Below are 15,004 nucleotides of genomic sequence, written 5' to 3'. Positions count from 1 at the left end.
TGAACTTGCACATGAGTAGTTTATGGTCTATTTCACAGTCAGAGCCTGGCCTGGTTTTCACAGCTGATATTCAGCTTCTCCAATGATTGTTTCCATAGATGTAATCAGTCTGATCTCTGTGTAGTCCATCAGGTGAGGTCCATGTGTATAGTAATTGTATGGTGATTTTTATAGATGATTTTGTGTTTTTTTTAAGAGGAAGGGAAGGGTTTGTAGATCCTTGGCCAGTGAAATCTCATGAACAAAGGACAGAGATGCAGGAGTGAGCAAAGCTGGATCAAAAAATAGTGAGAAGACAAGCTTAGCTAGACTCTTTCATTGCTAAATTTTTTTATCTTTCCTGCCTTAGGATTTATTTGTACAAATAACATAGGAGGAACCAGCCCCGTGTAGATGGCAGCAGCCCAGGGGGTCACACCAGTCCTTCTGTCCTCAGATGGAGAACTCAATTATGGAGCCTTTGCAGGGGCCTGAGCACCTTTAGGAGCCTGGCTTGGAGCAGGAGCCTGGGTTGAGGCATTAGCTAGCGCCTGGGCTACAGCTTTGGCTGGCGCCTGAGTTGAGGACTTTGCTGGAGCTTCGGCCTTACTGTCAGCCTTGGCTTTGGATTTTGGCCGGTTAAGCCGAGCCCCTTGGCAATGCGGGCCCGAGCACGCTTCCCAAGCCTGGGATGGGTGATGTAGGCGAGTCGGCTGAGCTTGCGGTTGACACCCCTTGGGATCCTGGGCTTGACCTCTCTGGGCTTTGAGCCTTCACAGCCTTAGCACGTTCATCCATGGCCTTGGCATTGTTGGCCTGCATCTTCTTCAGGCCCTTGTTGTTGTGCTTCTTGGCAAAGCGCATGTTACACAGGAATTTGGGGTCTACCCCCTTAAGAGACTCATATCGTTGCGATCTTGGTTTCTTGATACCATTTCTGTGCCATTTTCGGGACTGGTTGTGTGTGGTGTGGTTCTTGGACTTGGCCACGTCTGCACTGTCGCTGCAGCTCTCAGAGTGCCAACCCCATTGCTAAAATTTGAGACTCAGGTTTGAATGCTGAACTAAGAAACTGGACTTTGTCCTGTCAGGAGTGAGAGAGAATTAATAGCCTTTGAGCAGAGAGCTGACTTGAGGCAAATGTAGGGTGAAACTGAGGCAGGAGTCTAGAGGATGGAGCCCTTAACAAAGTTGTGAAAATGTGTGTCTGCTCCAAGTCACAGGCTGACTGTCCTCAGTGCGAGGCAGGGACAGGGAATGCTTATGTGGGCTAAAATGGAATTTATTATGCCCCCAAAATTATTTTGCTATGTCTGTTCTTTGCTGATTGAAGACTACAGTCCTTGACCTTTTGCAGCAAGCACTTCAGGTCTTCTTCAGTTTCAGCAAGCAAGGTGTGTCATCTGTATACCATAGGTTGTTAATGAGTCTCCCTCCAATCTTGATGCCACGCTCCTCCTCATAAAGCCCTGCTTCCTGAATTATCTGTTTTGCATACAGATTAAAAAGGTACAGGGACAGGATGCATCCCTGATGCACTCCTTTCTTGATTTTGAACCATGCAGTGTTTCCTTGCTCTGTTCTGAGGACTACTTCTTGGCCCAAGTATAGTTTTCATATAAGCATGATCAAGTGTTCTGAGATTCACATTTTCCTCAGGGTTAACCACAATTTATTGTTATCCACACAGTCAAATGCCTTTGCATGTTGTTGTTGTTGTTATGTGCTGTTGAGTCGCCTGCGACTCATAGCGACCCTATGTATAACAGCCCTAAACTCCGCTCTGTCCTGTGCCAATCGCACTGTCTCTGACACTCCCATCTCAATTATCTCAGTCACTGAATCAATCCACCTCATAGAGGGCCTTCCTCTCCTGCGCCGTCCCTCCACCCTCCCAAGCATGATGTCCCTCTCTAAGGACCGGTCTCTCCTCACAACATGTCCAAAGTAAGTTAGACGGAGCCTCAGAATCCTTGCCTCCAAGGAGCCACCCGGTTTAACCCTTTCCAGGACAAATCTGTCTTCCTAGCAGTCCATGGTATTCTCAATACTCTTCTCCAGCACCACAGCTCAAAGGCATCAATTCTCCTTCTATCCTCCTTGGTCATTGCCCAACTCTTTGATGCATAACAGGTGATTGCGAAGACCATGGCATGTATCAGATGCACCTTAGTCTCCAGAGAGATGCCACTGCTTTTCAGCACTCTTTGGAGAGGTCCCTAACAGCAGACTTTCCCATGGCAGTGCGCCTTTTAATTTCCTGGCTGCTGGTGCCAAAACGGTTGACTATGGAGCCAAGCAAACTAAAGCACTGACACTAAAGTTAACTCTGCAATAAGGGATATACCTTTAACTTGCTGGTCTGTCTAATACTTCTCTAAATCTGAACGTTCACATTGAGACAGACTAGGAAGAAGGATTGGCCATCTACTTCTGAAACAGCAGGCCTCTGAAAACCTATGTATGCCTTTGCATAGCCAATGAAATATTATTCTGGTATTTTCTGCTTTCTGCCAAGATCCATCAAACATTGGCAATAGTATCCCCAGTGCCATGACATCTTCTAAACCCTGCCTGTATTTCTGATATTTCTGTCAATGTAGTGTTAAAGTCTTTTCGGGATAATCTTCAGGAGGATTTTACTAGTGTGTGATATTAGTGATATTGTACGATAATTTCCACACTCTGTTGGATCACGTTTATTTGGAATGGGAATAAATATGGATCTCTTCCAATCAGTTGGCCAACTAGTTGTCTCACCTTGGTGAGCACATGCAGGACAGCATCTGTTTGCTGAAATACATCAGTTGGTATTCCATCAATTCCTGCACGTTTATTTTTTTTCCAAGTCCTTCAGAGCAGCCAAAACTCACCACTGGGCCAATTGGCAGCACCATAGTAGATGGAGAAGAGATTGAGGTTGTTAGCTATTATAGCTTGCTCAGATCCACAGTCAACACTCTTAACACCAGCAGTCAGGAAATCAAAAGATTAATTACATTGGGAAAGTCTGCTGTCCTGGACCTCTCCAGAGTGAATAGCAACAATGTCAGTCTAGATACAAAGGTGCACCTAATCCGGGCCATGGTTTTCTCAATTACTTGTTATGCTTCAAAAAGTTGGACAATGACAAAGGATGACAGAAGAATAGATGCCTTTGAATTGTGATTCTGGAGAAGAGTCTTGAACATACCATGGACTGCCAAGAAAACAAATAGGTCTGTCTTGGAGAGGGTGAAACCAAGTCTCTTCTTGGAGGCTAGGATTTTGAAGTTCCACCTCACTCACTCTAGGCAGGTGGCCAAGAGAGATCACTCCTTGGAGAAGGACATCATGCTTGGAAAGGTGGATGAACAGTGTGGGAGAGGGAGACCCTGGATGAGATGGATTGATACAGTGACTGGGGTGATGGGGGTTGGTGTTTCAGAATTAGTGAGACTGGCTCAGGACAGGAAAGGGTTCAGAGCTGCTGTAGATAGGGTCACTATGCATTGCAGGTATCAACCAATAACATTCTTTGACAGGTTTGGAAGCAGGAGTGGCATCCACTTCCTAAATGATTGCTTCTGGAAACTCTATGAACCTTGATAAATGTTGGTAGTTATAGAGGGGCTTCAGGCCTTTTGTTCATAGGGTCGCTATGAGTCATGCTTGACTTGAAGGCAATCAACAACAATAACAACATTCTTTGCTGACACCCACATTGGCCCAACCACTTGATTAAAAAATAAGAGCTCTACAGGCTTATGGGCTTTGAAGGTCTTGAGAACATAGCATCCTGGGACCTGGAGAATGGGGCCATGTAATCAGAGGTGTTGGACTCACAGAATGCAAGAAAATATGAATGACATGTGGAGGGAAAGGATCCAGAAGGGCATTAATCATGGCACTGGGAAGTCTGTCTTCAACCTAGGCTACAGAGTAAGATTATAGCCCTTACAGAAGGCTGAGAAGGCTGTTAGCCTCAAGACGTAGGCTGAGGTTTTGGGTGAGGTGCAGTGGATGGGAGGGTGGAGAGTGTAGTTAAGCAGTGTGTATGCATGAGGACCATGATAGCCTGCAGGGAAGGGGGCCTGCCAAAATGGTACATAGAGAAGTCAGGGAAGCTCCTGAGGTAGAATTGGGTCCTGGAAAAAATCTCACTGTTTTAAGAGCAGAGGTGGACATACTTTTAAAGTAGTCTTGAGGCTATAGGCTTGTGACCTCATTTGTTATTTCAGTCACCAATTATTTCTTGACCATCCTCTGTGAACTGAGATAATGGGAACATGAGATGATGAATAAGACATGCTCCTACTTGTATGGAGCTCAAAGAATATGCCCCTTGCTCAAGACAGCCAGTAATAACTCTAGGGAAAATACAGTGAAAATTCAAAGAGCATCTGGATTGCTGAGGAGGTGGCATTGAGGTGTGTCTTGGACAGGTAGGGTTTCAACAGAAAAAGAGGTGAAGGACATTCCTGATGGAGGGAATGGCAATATACAAAGAAAGGCAAGAGGGCTGGCAGACTAAAGGCATATATGGAAAACAGCCAGGGGTTTGGTTTTGGTTTGGCCAGAACTAAGGAGCAAATGAGGTTAAGCAGGAAAGTTGGGATTGCGAATGATCATTTCTTAAATATCCACAATGTATCAGGCTTTGAACATAGAATTTTCTGTTCTCCCTTAACCTCAGAGTAGGTATTAGATGCCTTTAACTGAGGAAGAAACTGAACTGTAGAGAGGATAAGTGATTATCAAGGTTCCTCAATGTTGAATAAGTAGCCGAAATAAGATTTATGTCCAGTTCTACCTGATTCTTAAACCTGTTCTTTTTCCATTAAATTTGAACACTACGTTTAGATTTCAGATTATGGAAGGTCTTCAATTTCTAGTAAGAGCTGGTAATTTACCATGCCATAGGAGGAAGGTGGTCAGTCAGCACATTTCAGATGAAATGAACCTTTGAGAGGCAGTTAGTGGTGGATATGGTCATATGGGGGCACATCTGCCTCCACTAAAAATAGATGTGTTCACTTGCATACTTATTTAGGAAGTAAATCTCTAAAACAGCAGGAAAGTGCATAGTTATTTGTGGTACCATAGAAACAGTTCCTGAGTGTGATAGGCAGTTTCTGAATACCTGGGGGGAATTCTTTTATCTTTCTCTCCCATTTAAGAAAGTTTATTAGAGTGGAACAGGGTAAGCCCAAATCTTCTCCGACTTACCCAAGAAATATTTTCAGCTTTGGCTAATTCATTATTAGTAAGCTGGGACCCCAGGGTGGCAGTCATTGAAGGATGTTAAGCATGAGCGACGTTGTTGAGTGGGCTGGAAAGGTGAGGTAAAGGACGAGAGCCAGAGAAATCTGTGCAGTAATCCAGGTGGGGCTGTGGAGGTGGAGTAGAGGCTGGTGCAGTTCAGTAAGCATTTGTTGAGAGTCGGTCAGTGCAGGGTTGGAATTTGGAGTGGGCGCTGGGTACCTGCGTGAAAGGAAAGCATTGTTTCCAGGCCTGGCTTATTTAGGCTCTGATCAGGTGGGTGCTGCTGGGGGTTGCCTGCTCAAATTGAGTTCTTTCTTGTTCTGTAATCTACAGAACCTAAGTAAAACATCTCATTCTTATCACCAAACAAATCTGCCAACATCCTGGTCCTCTGTCCACAGAGGCCTTCCTCGTAGAGCTCAGAACCAGACCTGGCAACTACAACCTTCAACTACAGTCCTAATAAGAATGTTTTCCTAACTTCCTTTTGTTGTAGTTCAGCCTCTCCAGAAGACTGGGCATCTCAGTCATCTGGGGGTGAGGGTTCTGACATCTGTACTCCTACCCTCTCCTCTGGCTTTTTTTGAGTCACACAAGCCTCAGCATCTTTCACTACTTCAGAAGATGAGGAACTGATTTGGTCTTTTATGGGAGAGTAATGACTTTGCTTTAGGGAAAAGAAATGATGAGGAAAAGTGAGCGAGAGAGGCCCTTAGAAGATTTTGTAGAAGGTTCCAATACCCTGAGACGAGAATAGCAGACTTCCACGGGCAATCCCTTTTGGACCCCTAGAACATTGTAATCCTCTAGTAGGCTGTCTTTGGGCTGCAGAAACAGGTGTGTAAGTGGGAGTTCCCAGATCACTTTTCTTGGGTAAGTCCTGAGTCACTGTCTGGCTTCTGGCTTCTTAGGGGAGGGAAGTGATTTGAGTGTCAAATGTCTTGTGACTATTGAGCTGAGCTTGGAGGAATGACCCAACCCTCTCTGCCCAAAACCTGTTCAGTTCAGCTGAAATGAAGAGGGCTGAGTCTTAGGAATTCTCCTTGTTACATTCTAAAGTCAGATCTCACCAAATGGTCCTCAGGTCTAACTCAACTCCGCTGACTTAGTAAGAATGTTGTTGTTGTTGTCAGGTGCATGTGCAACAGATTTTGTTTCTGACTTACAGTGAGCTTATAACCCTTTTGGACCAATTAAAGGTGCCCATAGAGTTCCCAAGCTTGTAAATCTTTACTATCGGAGCAGCCTGCTTCTTCTTTCTTCTGCAGAGTGGCAATTGGGTTTAAATCAGTGGCCTTTTGGTGGCAGCAGCCACCAAAGTTCCCACGAACAATATCCAGAAAGGGACTTTTCCTAGTATTCCTGATACCTGACAAGTAAAGGAATATTAGAAACAGTCCTTGCCTGGATGTTGTTCAGTGTCTGAGGATGCAAACAAAGCCAGCTTTAGATTAAAAGGAGAAAGGGAACACCAGTGGACCAGAACAGGAAGCAGCATCTCTTCAAAGGGAGGTACCTTCTTATAAGGGCCATTGTTTCTAAACTGAACAAAGCTGTGTCATGGTGAAGGTTGGTGAAGCACTCTGCTTCTTCTACCAAGGGAACAGGAGGGCCATTTCCCAACTATACTGGAGGAGGCTCGATTGGCTTGTCCAAAGGCTCAGTTTAGGAAAGCTCTGAATTGAACTGTTCCCTTGTAACCTAGGCTTTTTGGTAGCTGTGGGTTCGATGCAGTGTCTTCATATGGTAGGCATGTGGCCCTGAGACCTCCAGTGAAGACAGTGGTTAATCCTCCCAGCAGCTTCTCCTTGGGAGGCCAAGTGCCCCAAGGCAGGAAGCTCTCTTCCCCTGGATAGAGGCTGACCCATAACTATTGTTGTCAGCTGCATACAAGCTGGACTTTAAAGAAGTGCTTTGGGCTTGAAATGTCCTAAATGCAAAATAAAGGCTATTGCATCAAATAACAATTAAATTGTTGAACTAATTTTGATATGAAGGTTTAAAATATGAAGTAAATTCCAGCTTATTCAATTAATATTTACCCACAGCTTGCCAAATTCTGGGACATAGACTCCCTGAGGCAGCTTAACAGGGTTCTAGGAAGGACTTGATTGTAGGCAAAAGTTAGAGGTGAGGCCCATGAATGGTCTAGCAGGGAGGGAAAACTTGCCAATTCACATCTTCTGGGTGGTTGTATTTTATTTTATTTTTTTCTCCGTTCTGGCTCTCCCCACACTGCCATGTTGCTTAGCACTTGGAAATAATGAGGAGAAATGGCCTGGTGTTATCAACCACTTGGGGAAGTTACAACCTCGCTTCCTTTAGGAATACAGTTGCATCACTTAATTATGCCTCTTGCTTATGCCAGGCTTAAGTATGGCCAAGTTCCCCTTGTGGAAGAACTGCGTTTGCTGCTCAATAGTAAGCGACAAGAGAGAGCGACCTCAGATATGGAGAAAATGCGATGCAACTGACACTGCCGAAAGCGGGCTACTGTCTGTCTCTCACATGCCCCTTTTACCATATGTCCTCCTCAGGAAACTCTGAGTATCCATCCACCCATGTCATATTCTTTACTGGGTCCTTAGAATAGAAAGTTAATGTTGTTGTTTCAAGGTACTGTCAAGTCAGCTTTGACTTACAGCACCCTTGTGAACAGTGAGTCTGAACCTTGCTCTATTCTGTGCCATCCTCATCATCTCTGATGTACTTGAGCTCAATGTTACAGTCATTATATCATTCCACCTTATTAAAGGTCTTCCTCTATTTTTCTAACCCTCTTTACCTTCCCAAGCATGATGCCTTCTACCAAGGACTGGTTTCTTCTAATAACATGCCCAAAGTATGTGGGACGAAGCTTCACCATCCATGCCATTAAATAGCATCCTGGTTGTACATTCCTCAAGATGTATGTTTGTTTTTTTGGCAGTCCATGGGATACTCAAATACTCTTCTGTAATACCACAACTTAATGGCATAGTTTTTTCTTCTATTATTCTTCTTCATTGTCCAACTCTTGGATGCATAGCAAATAATTGAAAAGACCATGATGGGTTGAATCAGGTGCAGCTTAGTCTTTAAACTGAAAACATTGCTCCTTGTCACTCTGGAGAAGTATTTGGCAGCAGATTTTTCTCAATGCTGTATGTCTTCATTTCTTGGCTGCTGGCACCAAAGATGTTGATTATGGATCCAAGTGAGATAAAATCATTGACAACTTCAGTCTTTTCTCCATTTAGCAGGATATTGCCTGTTGTTGTTGTTGTGTACCACAGAGTCGGAACTGACCTATAACTGATCCTCTGGAAGGTTTTCAGAGACATTTAATCACAGGAGAGGAGATTGCTCATCCTTCTTCCATGGAGCAGCTAGTGACCTCGAACTGAGAACCCTTGGGATTGCAATGCAGCTTCTTACCAGTAGGCCACCAGAGTGCCCTGATATTTCCTAGTGGTGAGAATATTTGTTTTCTTGATGTTGGGATGTAATCCATATTGAAGTCTTTGATCATTTGCAACAAGTGCTTCAAGTCCTTTTCACTTTGAGCAAGCGAGGTGGTGTCACCTGCATAATGCAGGTTGTTGAGGAGTCTTCCTCCAATCTTGATGCCACTTTCCTCTTCCTAAAGTCCAGCTTCTTGAATGGTATGCTCAGCACACAGATTGAATAGGTAGGGAGAAAATATATAGTCCTGACACACTTTTCTTGATTATAGAATATACTGTCCTCAAGCAGCTTAATTTAGGAGGGGAATAATGTGATGGAGAGTAATGTAATGTGGTATTTTATTGTATAAGATGATAAAGATGAGTTCCAGATATATTGGAAGCAGAATGAAGTCATCTAGCAACTTATGGAAGTAAATGGAAGTATCTAGCAGGCTCAGTCCTCCAGAGGGCTGGGGACAGGGGTACAGGCCAGTCAGAGCTGCCTCTGCCAGCCCCAGAGGTTTCCATAACTTTTCTCGGGTGGGAGAAAGAAAGCTCGTTCTGACCACACTTTACCTCCCTCTAAATGTGCCCCCAAATCTCCTCCCAAGTTCCTTTTCAGGCTAACACAGAGACCAAGGGTCAGCTTCTTCCTATTTGCTTTACTTTGCTGGGGACACTGATAAAAGGAGATAGAGCAATGGGTTCCCTCCCAGTCTCATGCCTTGCTGTCATAGCCTCATGCATAGCAGGCTCACTAGAGCACATTGGGTTGAGGACACTGGCTTGATCTGTAGAGAAGGAGAGGATAGCTCATGTCCAGATTGTGTCTGTGTGTGGGCATGTGTAGTGAGTGGTCAGACTGAGTCCACAGGGAGGCCTGAGTAGACTAGGGGTAGGAGTATGCTGTGTGGCAGTTTTGATCTATAAAGGGTTGGGAGGCTAGGCAAGGTGAAATTATCAGATAGCATGTGTGGGGGACACAGTATGAACTGAGTAATTAGATAGAATCTAGATAGAGGAGGAGAGTAATGGTGTCAGGAAAATGTTCCTTGGGTAGTGAGGAATTACTTTAATAAGATCTTAGAATGGGTGTGACTCTGCAAGTATAGGTGGAGGAAGGCATTCTAAGTAGAAGAAATAGAGTAAACAGAAACAAGAAAATCTTTTTTGTATTTGTGGCTTAGGAAGTGGTTCCAGTGAGGCTGGAAATCAGAACCCAGGAGGAGTACAGCAGCTTGGGAGGTGGACCTCACTGGAAGGCTTTGATGGCTGACTGAGCTTCAGAATGAGACTTCCCTCTCCCCACCCCTGGGTTCAGCAGGAAGCCTTGGAAGGTTTGGGACTTGGGGAGTGACTTCATGAGCTTTGTGGAACATATCCTGCTTTGTAACAGGAGGCGAGATGGTCTGAAGGGGAGTTGGCCAAGAGGTAGGAATCCTAGAGAGGCAGCTTTTTCAGTCCTTGTAGGAGACAAGGATCTAAATGATGAGAAACGGGGCATACGGGAAGAGAGTTAAGATCTGTGCAGGAATTATGAATGGAAAAATCACCTACCCAAAAGTGAGTAGGAATTTGGATTCAAATCTCAGTTCTTCTGGTCTCTTTGAAAGGGAGATAGAATCCTGTCCTCTGGAAAACCCCTAGGTGGTAGGTAGGTTGATTTTTTAAAAAAGTAATAAATCCTGTCCTCTGGAAAACCCCTAGGTGGTAGGTAGGTTGATTTTTTAAAAAAGTAATAAAAATTCACTCATACACAAAAGCAGAAGAAATCCCTTTCCTTTTACTCAGCTTCAACAAATTTTCCTTAAATTTATTTTTTTAAGTGGTGAATTTCTTTCACTTAATTGTAAAAAAATATTTACAGGTGGTAAAAATTGAGATAAAGCTTTTTGGAAGGATTCTATTTGGATTTGAATCTACTATAAGACTATGGCAGAGAAATAATTTTTGTCCATTTATTCCTCCCTGGTGGTAAATTTGTATGTACTCTGTCCTGTTAAAAAGAAGATGAGTGCTGCTTGCTTTGAAGGGTGTGAGGAGGGAAACTGCTAGGTCTCTGACAGGAGAGTAGGAAGGCCAGGTCCTGGGCTCTGTCGGTGATGGGGCACAGGAGGGGTATGGGCAGGGACAGAATGGAGGTAAAGACTTCTCAGAGGACAGGTTTGCAAGGTCAGACACCCTCTGCATCTGCTTACCAAAAGGGTTTGTTGCCTGGGGGCCTGAATCACACTGACCAAACTGACAAAACTAGTCTATAAACTAGACAGCACTGTAATAATTTACTTTGGCAGGCATTGTCCAGAGGCCACAATACAAAAGCCTGCCCTCCAGATTGCCTTCCTGGCATTACCTCACCCGCGAAAGTGAATTACAGGGTCACTGGTTGGTTTCTAGGGAGCCAGTTCCTAGATAGATGACACAATGAGGAAGGGCCTTGATGGGCTTCCTCCCTGATGATCCTTGCAATATCCTCAGAGGTGGTGTACTGGTCACTAGTGTGCCACACAGACCAACACTGACCAGTACTTCTCTAGGCACTTTTGTTTCATCTTTGGTTTAAGATAGAGTAATTGTTCCCCCAAGACAGACTCACTAAGAAAGGTCTTGGATGCCATATTCATGAGTTGGATTGCTTTGAGAGAGGCCAGAGTTTGGACGTAGGCAAATGAGGGAGACCTTTCAGGTTTTGAACACAAGGTGGGCTATAGTAGTGGAAAGGAAATAGTCAAAGAGAAATGTGAAAGGTCTGAGAGGGAAGCAGACATGAATAGGTGAAGGGGATAAGTCACTATAGCTTGACATTATAGAATTGGCATTAGCAATTAATTTCCACCTGAACTCAATTTTAGAAATGCTGGAAATTTCTTGGAAATGATATTTTTCTTCTCATAAAGGAGTACTATGGCTGCGTTGAAATGAAGCCATTCATCAGTCTATGAATCTTTGAAGTCTTATTTAGCAAAAGTCAAAGTTCATTGGCTTTGTTGGCTAATAGGTCCCAGAAGAGAGACACAATTTTGCTGGCAAACTTCACCTTCATTTTAATTGCCTTGGATGAGAGATTAAAACCCTTCGTAGATAAATAACTTAGTCTTAATGTTCTTTTCCTCCCATCGCAGCATCTACCATATGATTTTACAGATAATAAGAGGCAAACAGTATATGTTAAAGGAATAAGTGGATCTAAAAATAATATTGATTTTTTGGGGGTCATGCATTGCCATAATTTGTTTTCTGCTGTTCGCTTTTGGGTATAATTCTGCTCCGCTGCCAATTAAAATACTGTTTTATAATGGAGTTGAAGAGGCTTGAGCAGGTGGAATAGTCTCCACCAATATGAGAAGGGGAACAGGTAGCGGAATGTCTCTTGATCCCAAGTTTTGATCCCTGTTTGATTTGAACATGGTGGAAACCAGCTTCACTAATTCTCATTGGTAGGGTGATGACAGCATAATGGGAAGAACAAGTGAGGCTTTACACGACAGACGAATCCGGACCCTCTGTGAGGACTTCCAGCTGCTTTGAGACTCAGGCTGTTCTTAACATCTTCATGTCTCTTACTTCTTTTGTAAAATGGACCTGACAATTATATCTCTCATCGGATTCCTGTGAAGATTAAAAGAGGACAAAGCCTTTTTATAAGGCCGCTGCTTCTCATGAGAGAGAGGCAAATCTTCTGGGAATCCTTTCCAGAGCAGACCATTTTTATAGACAGGTGGGAAGTGCTTGGATTCTAACTAGTTAACCATCAGTTTGATGTGTTGTGAATGGCTATGTTCGAGGGGACAGACAGCTTAGGTGTTACTGTTGTTAGGTGCTGTCAGAGTATGACTCATAGCGACCCTGTGAATAAAGGATCTAAATCTTGTCCTATTCTGTGCCATCCTCATCATCTCTGACATACTTGAGCCCATTGATGCAGTCACTTTGTCAGTTCATCTCATTCGGGGGTCGTCTTCTCTTTTGCTGACTCTCTCTTTCCAAACATGTCCCTTTCCAAGGAATGATCTCCTAACAACATGCCTAAAATATGTGAGATAAAGCTTCACTGTCCTTACCTCTAAGGAGCACTCTGGTTGCACTTTCCTCAAGAAATATCTATTCTTTTGGCAGTCTATGGTATATTCAGTACTCGTCTTCAACACCAGAACTCAAAGGTACTGATCCTTCTTTATCAACTTTATTTATTGTCTACCTCTAAGTTGCATAAGACGTTATTGGAAAAAAAAATCAAAAACAAACATGGCCTGAATTTTAGAGTGTATAAATTATTCGTATACTTAGTCCTCACTCTTCACATCACATCCTTGAGGACGCACTGTTTCTGAATCTTTTGTTGTTAGGTGCCATCGAATCCACTACAACTCATACCCACGCTTTGAACAGCAGATCTGAACCCTGTGCCATCCTCATGATCTGTGTCGCACTCAAGCCCATTGTGGTAGTCACCGTGCCAGTCCATCTTGTTGATGGCCTTCCTCTCTTTCTCTGACTCTCCACTTTTTCTCACATGATCTTGTTCTCCAAGGATTGATTCCTCCTCAAAATATGCCCAAAGTGAGTGAGATGGATTTTCTGCATCCGTACACCGCTAAGGAGCACACTGTTCTCACTTCCTTTAAGGCAGTTTTGTTTATTCTTTTTGCAGTCTATGGGACATTCAGTACTCTCCACAAACACCACAATTCAAAGACATTGAGTCTTCTTTGTTTTCCTTATTTATTGTCCAACTTTTAGATATATAAGAAGCAACTGAAAATCCCATGGCTTGGATTAGGTGTACCTTAGTCTTTAAACTGACATCATTGCTCTTTAGCATTTTGGAGAAGTCCTCAGCAGCAGGTATGTCCAGTGCAACAAGTCTTTTGATTTCTTTTTTTAAATTTACTATTAATTTCAATGAAAATTTACAAAGACTTCGGATTTCCATTCATTCATTGTTGCACTATTCTCCCTTCCCAACCCTCCCCCCTCCCCAGTACACTACCCTGTTGGAAAAGTAAAAGAAAAATTCTTTCATTGTTTTACAAACCCTCCCCCCAGGTCCACTCCACTATGCAGCCTATATTCTGGACTCCTGTCATGACAAAAACACCTAATCACATATCCCTTTTAAACAGTTTTCTCCCTTATCTATTTCAATGCAGTATACATTATTCATCCCATCTTTCTCAGTCTCCCTCCAACCCCGATGTCAGTCCCATTTTACAACAGTGGCATCATGCAGTATTTGTCTTTTTGTGACTGAGATACTTGACTCAGCATAATGTCCTCCAGGGTCACCCATTTTGAATAATATTGCATGAGTTCCTTGTTTTTCAATGCAGCGTAGTATTCCATTGTGTAAAGATAACACAGCTTCTCTATCCATTTGTTGATGGGCTCTTAGGTTGTTTCCAACTCCTTGCTATTATGAACAAAGCCGTGATAAACATGGGTGTGCAAATATCTCCTTGGATGTCAGTTATGGTCTCTTTGGGGTATATTCCCAGAAGTGGAATTGCTGGGTCAAATGGTATCTCTATTTGCAACTTTTTGAGAAAGCGCCATACTGCCTTCCACAGTGGTTGCACCAAAGTCTTTTGATTTCTTGACAGCTGCTACCATGGTAGTTGATTGTCGATCCAAGTAAATTTACAGAGCAGATGACTTCAATCTTTTATCCATCAGTCATGTTGTTGCTTATTGGATCTTCTCAGGAAGAAGGAAGAGAACCTTCCAGGTTCTCTAAGTGGCTGTTGTAGGTCCCCTCCAGTGTGAAAACACATATACATGTCGTACAAGTATATATTTCTTGAGGGGAAAATGGATGTGGGTGACATGATGATGCTCCATTTTCCAGATACTAGCGATGCCCCCACTTTACTCTTTTCAAAACTACGGATTCACCTTTGTGGTCCCCATTCCTATTTGCACCCTGACTCTGAATCTCTGTCATGAATTAGAGGACTTACAGTCTTTGACTTCCGTAATATCACTAAATCATTCAGCAGAAGGTCTGGATTAAGGCTCATGGTGATGGCCATTGAGATTAATGTGACTTTTTTTACCATAAAGAAAGGCATCAAGGAGCAGTTTGAGTTTGGGGAAAAGGACTAGCTTGGGGGTGGAATATAAAGAGACAGAAACGGAAGATGAGAAAATCAGAGGAAGGTAGAACAAGCATTTAAACATATTAAGCAAAAGCATGAGTGGAAACTGGCCCTCAGTGTTTCTTAAGCCCAGAAGGTCAGATGTGCTGTCTGGCATGAACCATCAGAACCTCAGACTCACACCCGCTTCCTGGCCAGACCCTGAGCTCCTCCTTGTGGGCTGGGTTCGTGGTGTCTCATGCTCACGTTTTTGGGGTG

The 15,004-nt window shown here is 43.5% G+C and overlaps 1 pseudogene; it reads right to left on the bottom strand.

Annotated features, from left to right (window-relative positions):
- Positions 1 to 449: 449 nt before the first annotated feature.
- On the bottom strand, positions 450 to 14,680 carry LOC102851384 (annotated as a pseudogene).
- Positions 14,681 to 15,004: the final 324 nt, after the last annotated feature.

Source organism: Elephantulus edwardii, unplaced genomic scaffold (genome assembly GCF_000299155.1).
Source record: "Elephantulus edwardii isolate Elephantulus edwardi_28Jun2011 unplaced genomic scaffold, EleEdw1.0 scaffold00044, whole genome shotgun sequence".
Taxonomy (NCBI): Eukaryota; Metazoa; Chordata; class Mammalia; order Macroscelidea; family Macroscelididae; genus Elephantulus; species Elephantulus edwardii.
This window is presented reverse-complemented; position numbering and strand designations above follow the sequence as displayed.